Consider the following 7,655-nt stretch of genomic DNA (forward strand, 5'->3'; position numbering starts at 1 on the left):
TAACAGGTCCCGATTTTCCCGGTTTTCGGGTCATTGACTTGACCTGGAAGGTCACCCGATGACCTAGGACCTTAAAATTGGGTATCATCAGCTTCCTCTCGTGACGGGCAACACGCTCGTTTTTTCCGCGAAGCTCTAGCTCAATCAGGGGCCAAACGCGAGGGGGGGTCGTACCAACCCCCCCCCCCTTGTGCCGTCGAAGGACTCAAAATGGCCTGTGCCGGCGAGGGTTAAAAGAGCTTTGATTGTTTTGTTGGGTTGGGCCCAGGCCCTTTCGGTCTGACGAGTCCATTTCAGAGCCCTGTTCGATCGCTGTTTTTATATCAGCATGCTGTCGGTTTTCCCCATATAAGGAAGTTATTGCTGGCGCTTCTTGGCCTCTCATTGGTCTAACGAATAGACCACTTGAATTCGACCAATGAGCCCAGAAGTAGCAGCATGCTCGCAGCCTGCTGATAAATAAACGGGGTGCGAACAGAGCTCAGGGCCGGAAGGATGATAGGAAAGGAATTGAGGGAGACATTGGTCTGGGCAGGCGCGGATACAAGGGGGGGGGCCATGGGGGCCATGGCCCCCCCCCTTGGCCGATTTTTTTCAAAAATAAAATAAAAAGTTAAAAAGCTGAAAAGGGGGCCTCCTGAAAATAAAGTGGCCGAAATCCGATGAGTTTTTTTTAACCTACCCACTTAGTTATTTCTTAGAAGACTAGCTGAGAAGACTTCTTTGTTAGAAGATTGGTAAAGCTTTTCATAACTTGGAGGTCTCTTATACTCACAGAGATGACCACTTTTACAGGGCCTCCTAACCTGCACAGAGGGCCTCCAAGCCTGCACAGATGTCCTAACAAACACAAAATCTCTTAGCCTACACAGAGGCCTCCACTCGCATCCGAACAAAGGGCCTCCTAGCCAACACAGAGGGCCTCCTAACTCACACAGAAGGTCTCCTATCCTGCACAGAGGGACTCCAAGCCTGCACAGATATCCTCTTCGCCAACACAGGACCTCTTAATCTCCACAGAGGGCCTCCACTCGCATCCACACAAAGGGTCTCCAAGTCTGTACTGAGGGCCTGCGCTCGCATCTGCACAGAGGGCCTCCTAGCTATCACAGAGGGCTTCCTAGTTCACATACAAGGCCTCCTAGCAGGGGCGGATCCAAGGGGGGCGATAGGGACTATAGCGCCCCCCCCCGGGCGACTTTCTCATTTTCTTTTTTTTTGCAAAAAAAAAAGCATGATAGGGGGCCCCCAAAAATAAAGTGGACGAAATCCAGGCTTAAACTTTTGGGGGTAGGTAGGGCCCCCATCGATGGGGGGCCCCCGATTCGGAATAGCCCCTCCCTTGGCAAAATGCTGGATCCGCCCCTGGGTCTGGGCGGGCACCTTGGTGAGTCACCGGGGCTGAGCCTGTCCAACAGGACAGGCCGACCAGCCCCCCAGGCCCCAAGTGCTCACTGCACCCGGTTACGAGCGTGCTTGATTAGGAGCTGCAGTGCGCTCCAATGGGAGCCGCCCGCATGGAATAAAGTTGCCCGTCCAGGTCCAGCCCGGATCAGGGTTTGCGGCATGGAGGAGAAGGATTTGAATGTCATGAGGATGGAAACGGCGAAACGGGTGTTGAAGAGCTATTAAAGGTAGTGTGCCACCTTTGAAAGATTTCCCATTTTATTTTTCCTAGGATAAGAAGCTTCTGTTTTTACCTAATATCGCAAAAAAAAAAATCAAAAATGGGCCTGGAATAGTGCCTTTTTCGCCTAAAAGTTTTTCGGTTTTTAGATATGTATAACAACTGTAGTGGGCTCACCTGCAAACAGGCGTCGGGCAACAATCGCGAATGCGGCGCACTTGTGACAATAAGCAAAGGTCATTATAGTGTTACGACCATACGACGTACGGGAATGAGTTATCAGCTGTCTAATCGTAGACAACACAATGTCGAGCCTTAAACTGTAAGCCCGTATTGGTATTGTTTCTTTTATTTGGCTGTCGAACATTATTTATGGTTTGAAATATGATTTTATGTAAAATAATTGATATGAAAAAGCCGTCTTATAAGTTATGACCCCATTTCACCACACGCAAGTGGCAGAAATGACAATGATCAGCTGACGCATTTTTCTTGGCCGAAGTCAGAGCGCGCGGCCCGACGCACCACGCGTATTTGGAAATTCCGACCTCGACGAGCATCAGAAGCCACCTAACAGGCGTGTTCGAAACCGCAGGAGATGATGATGAACGGGTTTATCGAAACTTGATTGGATGAGCATATCGGTAATAGCGATTTCAGTGTGTGCATTTATTGTTCATAGTGGTGTGAAATGTGGTTGGGGTACGACCGACAACCCGTCGGGGCGAATTTCGCACTGGGGTACTCAAAATTTGAAGAATTTAAGACGTTTCCATGAGTTTTGAAGGTATGGATAAGTTCTAAAAATCCGGTTCTCCTTATCTGGGCCATTAACTCCATACGGTCCAAGAAAGCTGGCACACTACCTTTAACTACGCTTTTCCCCGGCACTGTAGCTCCACATTTCCGAGTCATGCGATGGTTTGTTGAAAATTGTCGAAATTGGATCTGAAAATTGGCGAAATTTGCCCTTGATGACCTATGTGAACTGACTTTTGACCTGATCTAAAAAGTGACCAGAGTAATTTCGTCATTATTGTTTGCGTCCCTTCAAACGCTGCCTTTGGCGTGTCGTGGCTCAGAAGCCGAGTTAGAAGCAAGGGTGCGGAGTCGCGGAGCTGGAGCTGCAGAGCCGCCGGAGCAGACATATTTTGCCCGGAGCCGGAGCCGTGAAAGAAATAAGAATATAGCCCGGAGCCGGAGCCGGAGCATTTAAAAAAGGCGGCGACTCCGGCTACTTTTTTTGAAGAGGAAACAATTATTGACCTAGTTCGGTTTGACAGTACAAGGCAGTAAAACATGTGACATTCAAAACAGCCTTGCTATGCAAATACAGAAGCAACGTGAACCAATCCTTCATCTTTTCTCTTCCACCCGTAATTAACTGTATAGAGGATTACTGAGTACTGGAGCCGGAGCCGCCGGAGCCGGAGCCGGAGCCGGATCCTATTTTTTTTTTCTCCGGAGCCGGAGTCGTCTGAAATTTCCACGGCTCTGCATCCCTGGTTAGAAGGACCCTGGCCAGCCGAGGGGGGCCGGGGGCGTGGGTGCCACCACATCTTTTTTTTTTGCGACAGTTCGGAACACGTCGGCAACAGAGTGCCAAAACTGGGCATAGCTACCTAACCTTTGATGCAAACCGGGCCTTGTGACACCTGCATTTTCACGGGGGGCCTCTGGTCGTCTTAAAGGGACCCTCCCACCTTAACATCAGATTTGAGTTGAGATAGCCAAAATGGGGTCCCTGGCTCACAATTACCGGTTTCGGCACTCACAACATCCGGAAATGCCTTAAATCGGAAATATTGAATTTCAAAATTGCAGCATTTTGATTCAGAGGGGCTAATGCATAGGAATACCCCTCTGAATGTGTGACGTCAGCGCAGATATCTAACGATTTTTAAATGTTTGACTAAAACGTTTTGTAGCACGCGGTGGTATATGCTGCTTTGCGCGCAACAAATGCCGCACTTTCAAATAAAGTCGCTAGGAACAGCGGAGATCCCAAAAAGTAAACAATCGTAAAAGTCTAATATCTTGAAAACCAGTGAATATTTTTCGATGAAATTTGGTAGATATTCGTTCTCGCTCTTTCTGAACCGAGTGACATCACTTTCATGCCAATTCATTAACTTTTTTGAAGGTGGGAGGGTCCCTTTAAGGACTCTCTGTTACCCTCTCAGAGGGAACCTCTGATGGCCTCTGAAGACCAGCACTGGCCTCAAAGGGCCCTCTAGTGGCCCCCATGGTCCTTCTGAGTACCCAAAAGGGCCCTCTGTTTTCTCTCCAGGGACCCTTTTTACCTCAAAAGGTCCTCTTTTACTTCAGATGGCCGTAGGTCTAATACATGAGACCCCTGGTGGCCTAAAAAAGCCCTCATATCATCTAAGGGGACCACCAGTTTGCCTTAGAAAAGAGGTCCCTCCGGGTGCCTGAGAGGCCGTTTGTGTCCCAAAGGGCCCATTGTTCAGGCCTCATAATGTCCCTAGTTGGCCTAAAAAGTCCTCTGATTGTCCTAAAGGGCCCTCTGTTCGCCTCATAGGGCCAGCTTTTTCCTCAGAGTGCCTGATGACCTCATAGAGCCCATACATAGTGGCCTGACATAGCCTTCATATCACCTCAGAGGGCCCTCAGTTGTAAGGCTCGAGTGGCCTTCTCAGAGGGCTCCGACTGCGCTGTGACTGACAATTATCCACTCTTATCCCCCTTTTGGGTGACCTATTTCCCCCTCTGACACCCAAGCCAAAATACAATTTTGGGACACTGACTCCGAGGGCCAGTTGATTTTCAGAGGGCCCTCTTTGAGGTGGATGTGAGGGCCCTCTGTTCGCCTCAGGCAGGGGGCCCTCTGGTGGCTTCAAACTTCAGAGGACCCTATTTTGGCATCAGAGGGCGCCTCTCTGACCTCTGTGGCATCAGAGGGCCCTCGGATGCCTCAAATGGCCCTATTACATCTCAGAGAGCTGTCTTTGACCTCAGAGGGATCTTTTTTACTTCTTTATGGTGTCTAAGGGCCCCTCTGGCCTTTGTTTGCCTCAAGGGGCCTCAAGGGGTCCTCCGATGACTTCCAAGGACCCTCTTTGATCTCAGAGGGCCTGATGACCTCATAGGGCTCATGATGGTCTGACATAGCCTCATAGCACCTCAGAAGGCCCTCCAGTGGCCTCAGAGGGCACTTTGTGGCATTTGAAGGCCTTCCATTCGCCTTAGAGGACCCTCTTTGATCTCTTTGATCTCTTCGACCTCAGAGGGCCCTCTTTGAGGCGGCTGAGAGGGCCCTTTGTTCACCTCAGAGGGCCCTCCGGTGACCTCCAGGGACTATCTTTGATATAAGAGGGCCGTCTGGTGGCCTCATAGGACACCTTGTGGCCTGAAATTGACCTTGGTACCTCAGAGGGCCTTCTGTTAGTCTTAAGGGGCCCTCTGCTGGTCTTAGCGGGCCCTTTGTGTGTCTGGGAGGGCCCCCTGAGTGCCTGAGAGGGCCCTCTGTGTTTGAGAGGGCCCTCTGTGTGCCTGAAAGGGCCCTCTGTGTACCTGAGAGGGCCCTCTGTTTGCCTGAGAGGGCCCTCTGTGTGCCTGAGAGGGCCCTCTGTGTGCCTGAGAGGGCCCTCTGTGTGCCTGAGAGGGCCCTCTGTGTGCCTGAAAGGGCCTCTGTGTGTCTCAGAGGACCCTCTGTGAGCCTGAGAGGGCCCTCTGTGTACCTGAGAGGGCCCTCTGTGTGCCTGAGAGGGCGCTCTGTGTACCTGAGAGGGCCCTCTGTGTGCCTGAAAGGGCACTCTGTGTGTCTCAGAGGGCCCTCTGTGTACCTGAGAGGGCCCTGTGTGTTTGAGAGGGCCCTCTGTGTGCCTGAAAGGGCCCTCTCTGTACCTGAGAGGGCCCTCTGTTTGTCTGAGAGGGCCCTCTGTGTGCCTGAGAGGGCCCTCTGTTTGCCCGAGAGGTCCCTCTGTGTGCCTGAAAGGGCCCTCTGTGTGCCTGAAAGGGCCTCTGTGTGTCTCAGAGGACCCTCTGTGAGCCTGAGAAGGCCCTCTGTGTGCCTGAGAGGGCCCTCTGTGTACCTGAGAGGGCGCTGTGTGTTTGAGAGGGCCCTCTGTGTGCCTGAAAGGATCCTCTGTGTGCCTGAGAGGGCCCTATGTGTGCCTGAGAGGGCCCTTTGTGTGTCTCAGAGGGCCTTTGTGTGCCTGAGAGGGCCCCCTGTGTGCCTGAGACGGCCCTCTGTGTGCCTGAAAGGGCACTCTGTGTGTCTCAGAGGGCCCTCTGTGTACCTGAGAGGGCCCTGTGTGTTTCAGAGGGCCCTCTGTGTGCCTGAGAGGGCCCTCTGTGTGCCTGAGAGGGCCCTATGTGTGCCTGAGAGGGCCCTATGTGTGCCTGAGAGGGCCCCATGTGTGCCTGAGAGGGCCCTATGTGTGCCTGAGAGGGCCCTTTGTGTGTCTCAGAGGGCCTTTGTGTGCCTGAGAGGGCCCCCTGTGTGCCTGAGACGGCCCTCTGTGTGCCTGAAAGGGCCCTCTGTGTACCTGAGAGGGCCCTCTGTTTACTTCACAAGGCCCCTCATTGGCCTAAGGGTGTCCTCTTATAGTCCTCAGGGGGTCCCTAAAAGAGTTCTACAATACTTTTTCTTTTTGCGAATAAAAGGGGAAGTGGTCAAAAGGGCCCTTGAAGTCATTTCAATTTTTTTCGTGTTATAAAAAAACGTTTTGTCTAGGCTCCAGGGGGGGATCCTAGGACCCCCAGGGTCCCCCCTTGGATACGCCACTGGCTCTAAAATTGGGGCTCTCTTGGCCAAAGTATAACTACTCAGCTGTGTCAAAGGATCTGCCGCAGGGGCCTTTGCGTCGCCAAGGGCCCACTGTGTCAGCCAGGGGCCCCTATAGAATAAGGACCCCTGGCTTCCAGGGGGGGGGGCATGGTCCCTTTGGCCCCCTCATTGGCTATGCCACTGCAGGTGACAAACGTTCTTCCAGGCGACCAGGGGGCAGGGGCCAGGCGACCAGGCCCCCAGGCGACCAGGGGCCCCCAGGCGACTAGCCCTCAAGCGACCGGGGCCCCCTAGGCGACCAGGGGCCCCAGAAAACCGGGGGTCATCGGATGAGTGCAGGGGCCCATTGGGTCATCAGAAGGCCAGAGAAATGAAACTTCGATATCAATTTTCTTCCGAGTATAAGACGTTTTATCCAGTGTTTGGAAAAATATCCCGGGGCCTGAGGGGCTCTCCCATGGCGCGTTTTGCGCTCAAGGGAGGGGGCCATTGCCCCCGTGGCCCCTCCCCCTTGGCTACGCCCCTGCCGATATTGTTATTCATGGACAAAGCCAGCTAAATCTCTAAATACGGCTGAGCTGAACAAATAAGCAAGAATCATTACCGGTTCGGGTAGCCTTTACTACAATGTATTATGTTAGTTAGCCCTCGCCCGATGAGGGGGGTTGATGCACCCCCCTAAGGCTTTTCACAAATAACGTAAAAACGGCGGCGCTCAAATTTCGCATACCCTCTGGGGCAACCTTTTGGCACTTGTCCTGAAAATTTCAGGTCTCTAGTCTTTTCAGGTCAGGTCACCAGGTCACAAACCCGGTACAAGGTCAGGGGAAAATTGGACTAACAGTTTAGCGGCAACCGAATGCCAGAGTTTTTCGTTGATAGCGTGAGTTCTATAGCACGTAGCGCTACCAAATTTAAGACACGACTTGGAGCATCTGTTTGTCACTTGGCCTTGGAGTTTTAGGTTCCAGTGACCCGAGGTCAGGTCACAAGGTCACAAAAACTGGTGCATTGTCAAAATAGCAAGAATACCGAATAAGAATACCTACCTACCACGCAGTTTGCAGAGGGCTGTACATGTAACTCTGGAACGAATCGCTCGAGCATTGCTAACAAGGGCGCACACAAGGGGGGGCACACGGGCCCGTGCCCCCCCCCCCCCATTCGAGTTGGGGGGCCCAACTCGAAGGAAGGGGCCCATTTGAGGCGGCCGAAGGCCGCCTCAAATGGGCCTCTAACTAATCCTTAGACCACCGAAGACCGTGTACAACGGGC

This window comes from Amphibalanus amphitrite, unplaced genomic scaffold, assembly GCF_019059575.1.
Source record: "Amphibalanus amphitrite isolate SeventyFive unplaced genomic scaffold, NRLGWU_Aamphi_draft 000151F_arrow, whole genome shotgun sequence".
Classification (NCBI taxonomy): Eukaryota; Metazoa; Arthropoda; class Thecostraca; order Balanomorpha; family Balanidae; genus Amphibalanus; species Amphibalanus amphitrite.